Below are 14,900 nucleotides of genomic sequence, written 5' to 3'. Positions count from 1 at the left end.
TAAGCTATATTAGAGTAGTATAGTACTGCCTGCCAAATAGAAAGAAAGGTTAGTTGTCCCTAGCATGGAGTGTAGAATAGGGAACACTCATTGCAGAAGCAGCAGTAATACTAAAACATGTTGTTAAATGATATTTAGTATCAACTACAATACAAATTATAATGATATTTTTAAAAAGCTACTATGTTACTCTGGTTATTTCAAAGAAGGGCAGTTGAGACTTTCTGAAATATAGGATGAAATTATATTCAAATATAAACACAAAATAGATTTCAATGCAAAATATAAGCATATATTTTTAATTATCAGCCACTCTGGATGAGTCACACTATATAGCTCCCCTTAACTGAAATAGATAATTAAGTATTGGCTACATTGCCAAGGGATATTTGATATTAAACTAGGGAATCAGAAACTGGAATCTATTTGTGTCTCCTTAATAGGCTCATAATTATCTTTGAATAAGTGATTTTGTTATTCTCTGCTCTTTCCTTGTGTTGTTTTTTTTTTATAAAATTGCCACGTTCATCTGTATCATAAACTGACTTAAAACAAAACTGAGAATATTAATAATTTGGTATTTTTCAAAAGGTTTAAGATTTGATTAAAGTGCTTATCTTTAACAAAAAAAAAATGAAACCTCTCGCTATGTATGATTCACTCATTTGCATTCAAAGACCTTTGATTAGAATAATTTTTCAAATATAAACAATTAGTAACAGGCCATTTGTTTACTAAATGTTATAGGAGAGACCCAGCTGCCTGTATCTCCTTCATCTGACTATCATGAAGTTAGAATTTTCTCATGCCATTTCACTATTTAAAAATGTTTACTAAATAATTTCTTGTCAGATTAGATATTTTAAGGTTATTTTTCCATATACCAGACAAGAAGAAACATGTTTCAATCTAAAAAAAAGGACTGGCATTTCTATCTAATTTGACTCCTTTTCTCATATACCCCTGAAATACATCTTATCACTTATTTTGATGTGGAAGGGGGCTTTTTACAGTCAACTTTAAAATTACGTCCTACTGACTTGCAAATGTCAGGTCAATGCTAAATGAGAGAATCTGTAAAAACTCTGATGTCTTTTATCCCTGCACAGAGAGATTCCATGCTCTGTATGTTCTAATCCTTGGCTTTCCAATATTGTCTTTATGAGGTTAAGAAGATGAATGCTCATTGCTTTTAATCCTTACCATGATTTATGAGCCCCTTGGTATCCTTTCCCCAGAGCAGCTACAACTGTGTGCCTGTTCTGCCTGCTGCTTAAATTGCGCAGACATCTGCAAAGTAAATTATGGATTGCTGTCCCATAGACCATAACCAAGCATTCCCTTCATCTCTCCTGCAGGATTTTTCTTGTTTTAATTAGAACAAAGACCATGTACGTTTTACTCGCTTACATTCTGATGAAATGTTAAGCTAACCTGAATGATAGCACAGTGACCCGGATTATGACCTGTCACATAAGATCAAAGCAGCCTGACATATAAACAGGATTACTTTAAAGTTAAAAAGGGGGGGGAACTTCCATTTATTTATATGTTTCTTCTTTAATTTAAGGAACACTATCTTTATGTTCACAGAAGGAAGGTGACCTTTAACATTAGCTGAAGATGTGTGCCATGTAATAAAGACACATGCAAAAGTGACCTTTCAGTCTGAATGTGCAAGATTTTAAGAGCATCTTGTGGCCTCTGGTTCTTTGAGCCACATATTGACAAAGAAATAAAAAATTACATAAAGGAAAATTCATGGAAGATTGAAATATCTCTTTAAGATTTTGTTTTTATTCTATTATTATCACTTGTAGTAAACCTGATTTAATAATCCTGGAATCTTGAAACGATCATGAGTAATTGCAATAGTTCCTTTTTCTGAATAAGAAGCCCAGCAGAATCTAAGAAGAAATGGCCAACTCCTTCTGTATTTTTCCTTTCTTTTCTCTGCTTATTATTTTGTGCAGATGATGACTCATAATTCCCAATGACAAATCCATTGTGAAATCCTAACAGGCATGTCTCAAATGACTATCTTTTGAGTTACCCAAAATTAGAAATAACCGGCATTTTTTTGTCAAATGTGCTAATTGCAGTGCAAACAAAAACCCATCAGGGAAAACCTCACTAACAAAATTTACAAAATGATTTCTAGTAATGGCTTACAAAGTACATTTCTTTTTTTAAACAGATGGCTGTGCAATTCATTTTTTGAACCCTATTGTCAACTCAGCAGGATGCTGTGAGCGCAAAAACCAGAAATGCTCACATCCACTCCTGGCTGAGCAGATCTGCTGCTCCCTCTGTGTTCCCATCAGTTTCCTTTCACTTCATCACTGCTGAAAGGCAATGTTCCCTGAGTGTCAGGACCTGATATCCATACCAATACCCTAAAGACTTATTTTTTAGATCTTGTATTTGTTTACCTCTGTGTCAGCCTCTAGTTCATCTCCAAAACTTTCGTTTTGTGACTGCACTTTGCATTCTTGACCTCATGAAATGAAGCTTTAAAGTAATCCTGAAAGATCTGATTTACTTAAAACACCAAACTAAATATATCTGTAAGTAAACAAATACCTTTTGAATACCGATTACACACAAGTAATTGCCTAAGAAATTATAGGATCTAGACACAAGTAACATGAAATTAGTACTTCCAAGGATCGGATATATATTTTTTTTTCAGTAATTGTTTCTTAAACATGCATACACACACACACACACACACACACACACACACACATGAGTGTGTGCCCTGCTAATCAGATTATTTCCCTAGATTCGAAAATAAATGGCAAAACCAAACATGGATCCATATCTTATAAAACATAAATCCCACATCCCAGATATGTTTTGAAATTTCATTCAAGGTTCTTGATCATCTGGGCCTATTCTTCTAGATTTATCTGCCAATTCTCCTCACAGGTGATACACACTGCATTTCCTAACAGTCCAAATGACTTAAACTCACCATGCATGAGCCATTACATATCTTTATGCCTGTTATACATCTATCCCCTTTTCTTTACATATTTGCATACACTTATCTTTAAAGTCCAGTGCAAATGCATCATTTCTGAATTTTCCCTCCCCTTTTGGCCATAGCACAAAAGAAATCCTACTCCAACTTCTCTGTAACCATAGCATTTTTAATAATGCAACAAAAAACTATTTTATAAGTAATCAAAGAGTGCTGTCTAACCATAGAAAAAAGGAATATTTTCATATTTTCATTTCCAAAAGATTTATAATAAGTTAATCTAATTACTTGTTAGGCAATAATAAATGTAAGTGACAAGTGGGACAAACACCAAATTTTGTGAAATTTTATAGGATTGATTGTTCTTTCTTTGATTTTCAAAAAAGAATTTATGAAAGGAGATGGTAGGAGTTTAAATAGGCCCCAGAGCATTACTCTATTGAAAATTGAATTAATAAAAGACAAATATTTTAATACTAAGTTTGTTTGGCTTAAAACACATTATGTTCAATGTTCTTAGATATCACTCTCTAGTTTCTTGTATCATTCCACTGAGATTACTTTCAGGTCTCCTTTCTTGTGTGAAGTTTATGAAAACTCTTACATTAAAAGGAAAGCAATTTCAAACCATTCTCCACAAATGTCTTCTGCCCTCCTTTGAATTCTTGTTTCATTGAAAACAAGTGAGCATTCTAATTACTTTAAATTTATGCTTTCTCGGGGCATCTGGGTGGCTCAGTTGGTTAAGTGTCTGACTTCAACTCAGGCCATGATTTCGTGGTTTGTGGGTTCGAGCTCTGTGTCAGGCTCTGTGCTGACAGCTCAGTGCCTGGAGCCTGCTTTGGATTCTGTATCTCCCTCTCCCTCTACTTCTCACTTGTTCATGCTCTGTCTCTCTCTGTCTCTCAAAAATAAATAAATGTTAAAAAAGTTAAATTTAACCTTTCTCAAGTTACTATGTGTAAACTATTCTTATATAAAATGATGATCATTTTCATATATCTTCCTTTTAACTGTGATTATAGCACAGAGAGAACCAAAGACTATTTGAAAGGGTGTGCTTCCCTTTTATTTGGCAATTTGGCTATTTTAATGCTTCATTAAGCTTTAAAGAAAGATGTAAAATTCCTGCATTAATAATTAGTATGGTGTGGTATTAATTTTTGATTACTCATACTTGTATCATAGATAATATTTAGGTTGCTGAAACCATAGTTTCTTTAGAAAGGACAAGTTGCTGGTTATAAGAAGTAATTCTGAAGTATGAAGATCTCTTATCCTATCAGTATAGGATCTGGAATGAAACCTCCACTCCAAAACTATGAGATCAGAAATATTAAAAGTATCCAAATTTCCTATAAAAATGCAATTAATTTACAAGATAAAGTAAGATTTTTCCATATGGAAATTCTGAATATTGATGGAAACAACTTGAAAGATAAAATAGATGACAAAATGAATTAGTACTTGAGGTATCCAATGGTTAATTTCATTTCAAACTTTTAATCCTGAAAAATGTTATCCAAAATTTGTATAGAATTTACTCAAATTTGATACTTGAAATTAACTGACAGTGTTATAAAACTAGATTAAAGTGTAACATTTTTCGAATAAATACATCTTCAAAGAAAAGTTAAAAACTAAAAGAAACAGTGTAGTTTTTTTAATTTATGACTGAGTATGCAGAGAGAGTTTGAATAAATATCACAGTAAGATCCATAAAGCCACATTAGCTTAATTACATTTGCCTTATCTTTTTAACCTTTTCTGTCTGAGCTATTATATCAATGGTTAATCTTAATTGATCACTGATTGAGAACTGAGAATATGAAGCTTGTTTTGACTACTGACTAAGAATAGATGTAACGATTTACAGAGCAGGGAGTATCAAGGCAGCACTTTAATTATTGTATCCAGAAGGTTAACTATAAGCGTTGAAATCACAGAGTTTGGATTGCAGCCATCAGCAAAGGAAAAGCAGCCTATAACTACTGCCTAAGAAAAAACTGAATTAGATATTAATATTAATAAGGACAAGAAAATTTGAGACTGTTTCTCTGTTTCCTGTGTGAAAGCTTCCTCTAAAGTCTGCCGTTGAAAGGAGACCTAGCCAAATGAACAAAGGTGATATCTACTAACTATAAGGGGGTAATCAAGGTGTCATAAAAATATAAAAGGAGAGAATCAATTTCTGTTCTTAAGAAAGGACATAGTTACTAGGTCTTCTTAAATTTGCATGTAAATTGAAACAGTGAGAGAAAAATAGGGTGAAGAAGCTTAAGTATATAGATTTCTTGCTAAAAACAATGATTAGTACTTAGTTTTATGTTTGTGTCATCTATATGTCAATTGCCTAAAAGTATATAAACATTTGAATATTTTGATTTCTAAGAAAACAGATATTTTTAAAAGAAAAGAACTTTTCAAAAGAATTCAAATTTTGAATTATTAAAAGGTTAAAATATAGGTCTTTATGACAGTTATATGTCACCTACCTTGGAAAAGGCTAGCATCCTTTAAGACTCCAATACGCTATCGAGTTCCAAATGGACTGTATTCCCAAACAGAGCCAAACAGACCTGGAAAAACAAGCATACACAATGTTGTAATGTTCATTTTTTTTTTTTAACTTAAATTCAAGTTAGTTAACATATAGTGTGGTCTTGGCTTCAGGAGTAGAACCCAGTGATTCATCTCTTACATATGACACCAAGTGCTCATCTCAAAAACATGCCTTTCTTAATGCCCATCATCCATTTAACCCATCCTACCACTCACCTCCCCTCCAGCAGCCCTCAGTTTCTTTGTCTTTAAGAGTTTCTTACGGTTTGCCTCCCTCTCTGTTTTTATCTTATTTTTCCTTCCTTCCCCTATGTTCATCTGTTGTGTTTCTCAAATTCCACATATTTGTGACATCATATGATATCTGTATTTCTCTGACTGACTTATCTGGCTCAGCATAATACACACTAGAGGTGCTATGCTAAGCAAAAATTATATATATATTAGAATATTTCACATTTACTTAAAAGCTGCAAAGATTTTTCAGAGTTCTTATAAACTCTAAATCCAATTTGTTCTGTCATTAGCATTTTATATTACAATGGGTTCAACTCTCACGACTTTTGATGCATTGCGATATATGGGCTTAAAGGAACCAATATTGATATTCTGATTTCGTGAGTTTTTCTCCCAACGTCCTTTTTCTGTTCCAGATATAGTATTGAATTTAGCCTTTATGTCTCCTCAGTCTGCTCTGAAAGGTGACAGTTTCTCAGATTTTCCTTGTTATTGATGACCTTGAGAGTTTTGAAGAGTAGTGATGAGACATTACAGAATGTCTCTCAATTGGAATTTGCCTGATTTTGTTTCTCATGACTAGATCAGTGGGATGGATGGTCTAATTTTTCTCCCTAGACTAGTTTTTGGAGGAAAATCATACAGGAAGGGCCATTCTCATAACTTCCTACTGAGTTTGCAGGATACCAGCCTGACTTCTATTCCTCTGTTCCACACTGTGTCTTTGGAAGCAAGTCACCATACACAGTCCACACTCAGGGGTAGGGAATTATGTTCCACCTCCATAAGGGGAAATATCTGCAGGATTTATTTGTAATTCTTCTGCAAAAAAGATTATTTTTTCCTGTTCTCCCAGTTTGCATGCTTGTTTGCGTATTCAATTATTCACTAATCATTCAGTAATTTGTGTACCTCAGTATGAACTCATGGACACTCATTTCATATTTTGTGTTATAATCTGATAACTACATCATTTACTTTGTTGCTCAAATTGTTCCAGCTTTGGCCTCTTTGAGCTCTTGCCCTTGGTTTTGTGACCTTTTGACATACCAGATAAAACTTTTCATTAAGCAATTCTTTATATTTTGGCACTGTAAGAAAATTCATGCCAATCTCATATATTCTTTGCCTTAGATCTAGACTCAGCAATATCTCCAGGGATTCTGGATCCTTGTATTGGTTTAAAAACCAGTATCTGGGCACTAATTGTGCTTCCTGCTACTGGGGTTGCCACTGTTTCTAAGCCTTCTCAGTGGGCTGAATTGGGAAATATATGTATTTATAGTGGCATATGTACACACATATTCTTAATAGTTTCTCTTAAGGAAAACGTTCTTTAATACTGATATCTCTGACCCTAATCACATAACACACTCAAATAAATAGTGTCTTAGGTTTGATAGAGTATATTATTAAAAATGCATGGCACATTTCTGATGGTAATGTTCCTATCTGGGTAATAGATCAGGAGTGACTTGAAAAATAGATGCCCACACAAGTTAGAGAACACATATATGGTTTCTGATTCTAAAGAATCTTTAATACAGTCCATGGATGTTTACTGTCACTTATTCTTAGTTAAGGTTCACCATACTTAGAGAAAGAAAATAGCCTTTCACACCGTGTGCATACCAGAGTTGCCTGATTTCACACACTAACACAATAAAAAGAGAATGTGGAAATATATTATTTAATAAAAACTAACATATTTTCCTCTGGTGTTGCATCCTATTACTATGCCCATGTTTCATATGATTAAATTTTTTAAGGCATCTGAATTTTATCTACTTTACCTATCTGAGAATCTTTATTTTTAATTAATTTATAACATAGTTAAAATTAATACCTCCATATTAACCATTATAACTAAAATGTAATCATAACACTTATAAGTGTTCATTATCACTTGTATCACAAAAATTGACTGGAAAATACAATAACAGGCTAGACTGATATTCCATATGGGTTAACTGTTATTTTCTGGAAGTAAAATCATCATCTCTTCTCATGCTTCAGTTTTTATGGAGTTATGAACTATATATTTGTGTTCCCCAAATTCATATGTTACAACCTTAATCCCCAATATGATAGGATTTGGAGGTGAGGCTTTGGAAAGGAAAATGATTAGTGCCTTTATAAGAAGACACACAAGAGACCTTGTTTCTCTTTGCTCTCTGCCATGTGAGGACTCAAGGAGAAAAAAGCTATCTGCAAACCAGAAAGAGGGCCCTGAACATCCAAGATCTGGGCCTTCCCCATTTTGATCTTATTCCCAATATCCAGAACTATGAGAAATAAATGTTTGCTATTTAAGCTATCCCATCTCTGGTGATTTGTTATGGTCGCCTGAGTAAACTGAGACATCTGATAACTAGCAATGTGTTACCTGTCTAAAAAAAATCCTTAAGATAAAGAAATTGAAAAGAAATTCTAAGCCATCCCAAACTTTTAAATTATTAGAGGGATACCTGGGTGACTCAGTTGGTTAAGCATCCGACTCTTGATTTTGACTCAGGCCATGATCTCTTGGTTGTGGGTTTGAGTCCAGCATCAGGCTGTGTGCTGACAGTGCTGAGCCTACGTGGATTCTCTGTCTCTCTCTCTTTCTGCCCCTCTCCCACCCATGCACGTGCTCTCTCTCACTCTCTCTCTCTCCACCCTCTCTTTCTCTACTTCTCAAAATACATAAACAAATTTAAAAAATAAAAAATAAAATAAATTATAATAGAAATGTTGGTTAAAAAGTATCAAAATCTGTAACAATTCCCTGTGGCTATGACAATAAGTGACCACAAATGTAGCAGTTTAAAGCAACATACATTTATTCTGTCACAGTTCTAGAAGTCAGAAGTCTGAACTCAAAGGGCTAGCAGGGCTCTCTTCCATCAGAGGGTCTCGAGAGGAATCCATTCCTGGTCTCTTCTAATATCTAGTGACCGTCAGCTTGCTTTGTGCCTGTGGCCGTATCATCCCAATCTTCAAGGCTAGCATCACCAAATGTTTCTTTCCTCTTTCACATTCCTTTCCCCTCAGCATGTTCCAAAGCTTCCTACACTTATAATCATATATAGATGGTCTCTGACTTATGACAGTTCAATGTATCATATTTTTACTCTATAATGGTGCAAAAGCGATGCACATTCAGTGGAAAACCGTATTTTGAATTCTGAATTTTGATCTTATCTTGACTCATGAGATGCCTTGGATCCTGTCTCATGAGGCTGGGCAACAGCAGCCAGTGCATCTCCCAGTGAGCCATGCATCATGAGGGTACACAGGTGATAACCAGGCAGTCATTCTGCACACACACAGCCATTCTGTCTTTATCTTTCAGCACAGTATTCAATAAGTTGCATGAGATATTCAAAACTTCATTACAAAATAGGCTTGGGGCAGAGGAGTTTGCCCAACTGCAGGCTAATGGAAGTGTTCTGAGTAGGTTAGGCCAAGCTCTGATGTGCTGTAGGCTAGGGGTATTAAATGCAATTTCAACTTGTGGCATTTTCAACTTGTAATGGGCTCACTGAGATGTAGTCTAGGATGATCTGTATGTGATTGCATTTTGGGCCCACCTAGACCACCCAGGATAAGCTCTCCATCTCAAGATCCTTACCTTAATCACAACCACAAAGACCCTTTATTGCCACAAAGAAAATCATAGGTTTCATGAATTAGGACACGGATTTATTTTGTGAGGTTATTTTGTAGCCCACCACAGACCACCTTATAGACTTCCTAACTCCTTTGATAGAGAAAAATTTGCTAGAAGAAAACAATTTCCTCATGATTCTATTTCATATGACAGTGTATATAGCCCTGATAACATTAGAAATATAATCAAACACAACGAAAGAGTGTTTAAAAATATTGCTTATGACAATATAGGACAGGCATACTTTTAACTTCCTTAGAGAGATAGATATTACTTAATGGTGTAACTTAAATAATTGTTTCCTTCTTTTCCTTGTAGACTAGGATCATTGATAACCTACAACTATGTTGTTCTTCATGAAATAAACCTATAGAACTGAAGATTCAAAATTATGGTTCCACCATCTTTAGAAAAAAATCTAAATTAAGCAAACCTTTAGACAAATTTTAAAGGAAATTCCTTGTGAATTCTAATGTATTGTGCCTTTGTAAATTATTATTACTGGTACAAAATATCTTATGCCTGGTCATTTTTAGGGAACCTTGACCCAAGAAAGGAGCTACCAATAAAGTAAGAGGAGTGGGAGCTGATGAGTTGGGAAATTATCAGAGTTATATAAAAGCATGAATGACTTCAGTGAGGTTTAAATTCCAAGCATTGGTAAGGGAATCTAGACCACAGGCCATAAGAACTAAAGAAACTAGGAATGAGATACTTGCATGCAAGAGGTATGTACAAAGGATTGTCCCATCTATGGAATGGGAATATTAAACTTCTGCACATCAGTTCTGTAAAGCTGTACAAATACTAGCCACTCACCAGGGATCATAGAAGAGAGGGCACCATTAAGAGAGCAGATGGGAAGCATAAACTTCATGAGTATAAGACATCCAGATTCACACATGTATGGTATGAGGACTTCAACCCAAGATAGTACAGCACTGGTGAAACTATTAGAGTCTTAGCTCAGCAAAAACAAAAATGTCTTTAAGGTATTCTTGTATAATCTACGGAATTACATTCCCAAAGCAGGAAAACATAATAAGAGAAAGCAAAACACATGAATGAACATTAACAGAAGCAATAAAATGGAAAATTTGTTTCTTAGAAACTGGAAATAATAGAACATTTGGTAAAGATATATAATGTATTTAAAGTCTTTAGAGTTAAGAGAAGAAAGAGAAAAATCTTTCCTTTATCAGATGATACACAAATATAACTTTCAGTTGTATAGAGAAATAAAGCCTTAAAATATAAAGGAAAATATGGAACATATTTTTATGAAATAGTAAAAAAAAGCTCTTCTTTAAGCCAGATATTGAAAGCATAAAGTAAAATAATGATAAATTTGAGTTAAAATGTAATGTATTCAAAATCTTACTTTACTCACAAAAGGAAGCTATGTCAGTGATTGGGAGATTTGTAATTTATGAAACAAAGTTTAGAATATAGATTATATAAGAATTTTAATATTCAAAAATATTGAATTTGTGGGATTCCACAGCAGCCATCATTGGGGAAATGTAAATTAACACAGCAATGACATATTATTCCATCCTCAATTAGATTAGTAAAAATAATTTTTATTAAATATAATGCCTGAAGTTATCAATAATTAGCAAAGATGTGGAATGATATAGTGTTGGTAGTGAACATTGATAAAAACCACTTTGAAAAACCATTTGGCAATAACTAGTAGAGGTAAAATGCAGGTAACTCTGCCCCAGCAATTTCACTTCTGTATATCCATGCTGGACAACGTGTTCCACATATGTGCAAAGAAATAGGCAAAGGTATATCTATGGTAGCTTTGTTCAAATTCCTAAAATAATTGGCATGTTTGAAATCCATAACAAATGCAAATACAACTACTTATTGTCTACATTTCAACTATTAAGTTAAAAATGTTTTACCTGTAATTTATTGGAAAATATTTAACTATTTTTGGTCAGTATTTGCATGTGTGCATATAATTGCATGCATGGTGGTTTGTGTTTGCATGTGGAGTATCTATGATGTTAGATACAGCAAGTAAAGTTTTTTATTATTATATCATAATCATGATTATGAATATTATACCTAATTTAGTCAAAAGGAACAATCACAAAAAGAGATCAGTAATACTAAGAGCACTCATGAGTATAACTACTTGAAAACACAGTGGGCTGGTCCCATGCACTTTAATAAAATAGGACAACACTAGAGTCAGGAGAAATATATGTAGTTAAGGCTCTTAGGTGACAAAGTAATAGAATCAGATACCCATTTTATTAGTAAAGAAGATATACCAAAGGACTAGATATTTTTTTGTGTTCCTCTACCTGCTTCTGACATAAAGATAAATCCCCTTATAAGCCACTAACCTGCCTCATTGCAGGTAGTGGTAGAGATGTACAGCAATGAAAATAAATGACACCAGAAAAACATAAGGTGAGGGAAGTGTGAAAAAAAAAAAAAACAGGTTGTAGTTGTGCTTCAACAAGACCCAGGGCAGTAGTTCAAAGCAAGTACAGTCTGCAAGAACACAATTCATGAGGCCATTTCAGCTAATGTAAGAAAACCCAGGACTAACATCAGCTGAGGACAAGTAGTTATCAAATGTTGGGTGACAGGACTCACTGCAAAACTTTAACTTGGGCACAGACATATAAGTCATTTCCAATGCCCCTACTACCAAAATTAAAATGATGTAAAAGGAGGTAAAACCTGTATTATGCTGAATAGTAATGAAGGGGATCAGAAACAAATTTCTGCCAAAATAGGAGATGTGTCTATTTCACAAATAAACTTAAGATGCTTGTAGTAATTATCTTCCAGAAAAATGTTATGAGAGAAAATAGGTAGGATACTCTGATAAAATCCCCCTAATATCTCTTGAATTGAAAGACTGAAGAACTGAAGTACATCTGTGTAGCCTGCACTTGGAATGTCTTTAAACGCTTTGCTTCCAGAACTTTCTTTCGTTTTTAATATATATAGTTTACTGTCCAGTTGGTTTCCATATAGCACCCAGTGCTCATCCCCACAAGTGCAGAACTTTCAAAAGCAACCACATTGTGAGGTCCACCCATAAACCACAGCCAAGCCAATGAGACATCTGCAGATGGCTGAGTTCTCTCCTGATACAGCTGACTGTTACTCAGGAAGGAGGCCCAACTAAATAGAAAAAAAAATCAGGTGTGGAAAGTTGGTTACTGATGAAAAAACAAAGTAAAGGGGAGGAAGAGGAGGAGGAGGAGGAGGAGACGACAAGTTTTCACCTACAGGCACTCTCCAAGACCTTAATGTTTCTTCACAATTACTGAATAATGAATACGACTGACAATGGATATCATAGTTGTCAGCTTTTGAACTTCAGATCATGGAGCATCCAGGTATCACCCATGTAACAAGGAGGGATATACTGACTTTTTGCAATATATATTACACTTGATTTAAAATCTCTGTATTTATCATACATTAGAAGTTCTGAGAAAGAATCAGTAATATTTAAGGATAGAGCAATTAAAATGCAGAATATATTAATAAGAAAAATATGTTAAATAAAGGAAGAGATGTTTTAAAATAACAAGAGTATTTTCACTCAATAAATTTAAAGAATAGGCCAAATAAAAACAACAAAATAAGGTAAGTCATTAAAATAACAGAATAGGATAAACATAGGTCAATCTGAATTAAGGTATCTGGTAGTATCATAACATTTAAAATAACATGATTATGAGCAATTATATGCCAACAAAATTGGGCAATCTGGAAGACATGAATAAATTCCTAGAAACATAAACTACCAAAACTGAAACAGGATGAAATAGAAAATTTGAACAGACTTGTAACTAGTAAAGAAATTGAATCAGTAATCAAAAATATCCCAGCAAACGAGTCCAGGGCCAAATAGTTTTCCAGGGGAATTTGACCAAACATTAAAAGAGGAGTTAATGCCTATTACTTTGAAGTTGTTTCAAAAAAGAAATAGAAATGGAAAGAAAATTTCCAAACTCGTTCTACGAGGACAGCATTACTTGATTCCAAAACCAGACAAAGACTCTACCAAAAAGAGAACTACAGACCAATTTCTCTTATGAACAGGGATCCATAAATTCTCATCAAGATACTATCAAACCAGATCCAACAATACATTACAAAAATTATTCACTGTGATCAAGTGGTATTTATTCCCAGGATGCACAGCTGATTCAATATCCACAAATCCATTAATGTGATACATCACATTAATAAAGAAAGGATAAGAACCACATTATTCTCCCAGTAGATGCAGACAAAGCATTTGACAAAATACAGCATCCCTTCTTGATGAAAACCTTCAAGAAAGGAGGGATAGAAGAAACATACCTCAAGGTCATAAAGTCCATATACAAAAGACCCACAGCTAACATTCTCAATGGGGATAGACTGAGAGCTTTCCCTCTAAGGTCAAGAACACAACAGGGATGTCCACTCTCACCAGTGTTGTTCAGCATAGTCCTGGGAGTCCTAAATTTGCCAATCAGACATCAGAAAGAAAGAACAAAAAAACATCCAAATGGAAGTAGTCAAACTTTCACTCTTCACAAATGACATGATCCTCTATGTGGAAAACCCAGAAGACCCCACCATAAAATTGCTAGAACTGATACATGAATTCAGCAAAGTCATAGAATATAAAATCAGCATACAGAAATATGTGGTATTTCTAGACATCAATAATAAAATAGCAGAAAGAGAAATTAAGGAATTGATCCCATTTACAATTGCACCAAGAACCATAAAGTACTATAGAATAAACTTAACCAAAGAGGTAAATGATCTATACACTGAAAACTTTATAAAGCTTATGAAAGAAATTGAAAAAAGTCACAAACAAATGGAAAAACATTCCTTGCTCATGGATTGGAAGAATAAATATTGTTAAAATGTTACTATCCAAAGCAATCTACATATTCAATGCAATTCCAATGTTATCAAAATAACACCAGCATTCTTCACAGAGCTAGAACAAACAATTCTAAAATTGGTATAAAACAAGAAAAGACCGAGAGAGGGCAAGATGGCGGAGAAGTAAGGAGCTCCGTACTTGCACTCGCGCCCATACATCACACAGAAAAGATCTGAAGCCATTGGAAACCTTACAAAACCTGAGAGATTGGGAGAAAAAGGACGCAGAATCCCCTGAGAGAGCCTTCTAACGTGAGTGCGAACCGGGGAAGATAAAATCGGGCCGGGATCGGAGACTCCAGGGTGGGAGACGATCCCCCTCTACCCTCTACGGGGAGTGAGAGGGGAAAAGGAGAGAGTCCGAAACAGAAAAACCTCCGCTCGGGGGAGAAAAACCTCCCCTCGGTGCATAGAAAGACCGTACTTGCCAAATACCTGCACACCAGGTCCCCTCACGCCAACTGGTCCTGGGGGGAGCTGAGCACACAGACTGCTTCCTTGTGCTGGTTCCTGGAGGGTGGACTTCAGAGC

At 34.7% G+C, this 14,900-nt stretch overlaps 1 protein-coding gene across 4 annotated transcripts in view; it reads right to left on the bottom strand.

Moving 5' to 3' along the window:
* CDH12 (cadherin 12) overlaps window positions 1-14,880 on the bottom strand; it is a 684,089-nt gene extending 669,209 nt beyond the window's left edge. For 2 of the 4 annotated variants that reach the window (XM_077760761.1, XM_077760765.1), the window contains exon 1: window positions 14,805-14,843. The gene's annotated coding sequence lies outside the window, so the exon portion shown is untranslated. Of the gene's footprint in view, window positions 1-5,481; window positions 5,536-14,804 lie in introns of those variants that run through there. The other 2 variants (XM_077760763.1, XM_077760762.1) reach the window with 2 other exon arrangements.
* Between the last annotated feature and the right edge of the window lie 20 nt (window positions 14,881-14,900).

Source organism: Crocuta crocuta, unplaced genomic scaffold, assembly GCF_008692635.1.
Source record: "Crocuta crocuta isolate KB4526 unplaced genomic scaffold, BGI_CrCroc_1.0 scaffold173, whole genome shotgun sequence".
Taxonomy (NCBI): domain Eukaryota; kingdom Metazoa; phylum Chordata; class Mammalia; order Carnivora; family Hyaenidae; genus Crocuta; species Crocuta crocuta.
Note: the sequence above shows the minus strand (reverse complement) of the source record. Positions and strands in the feature narration are given on the sequence as shown.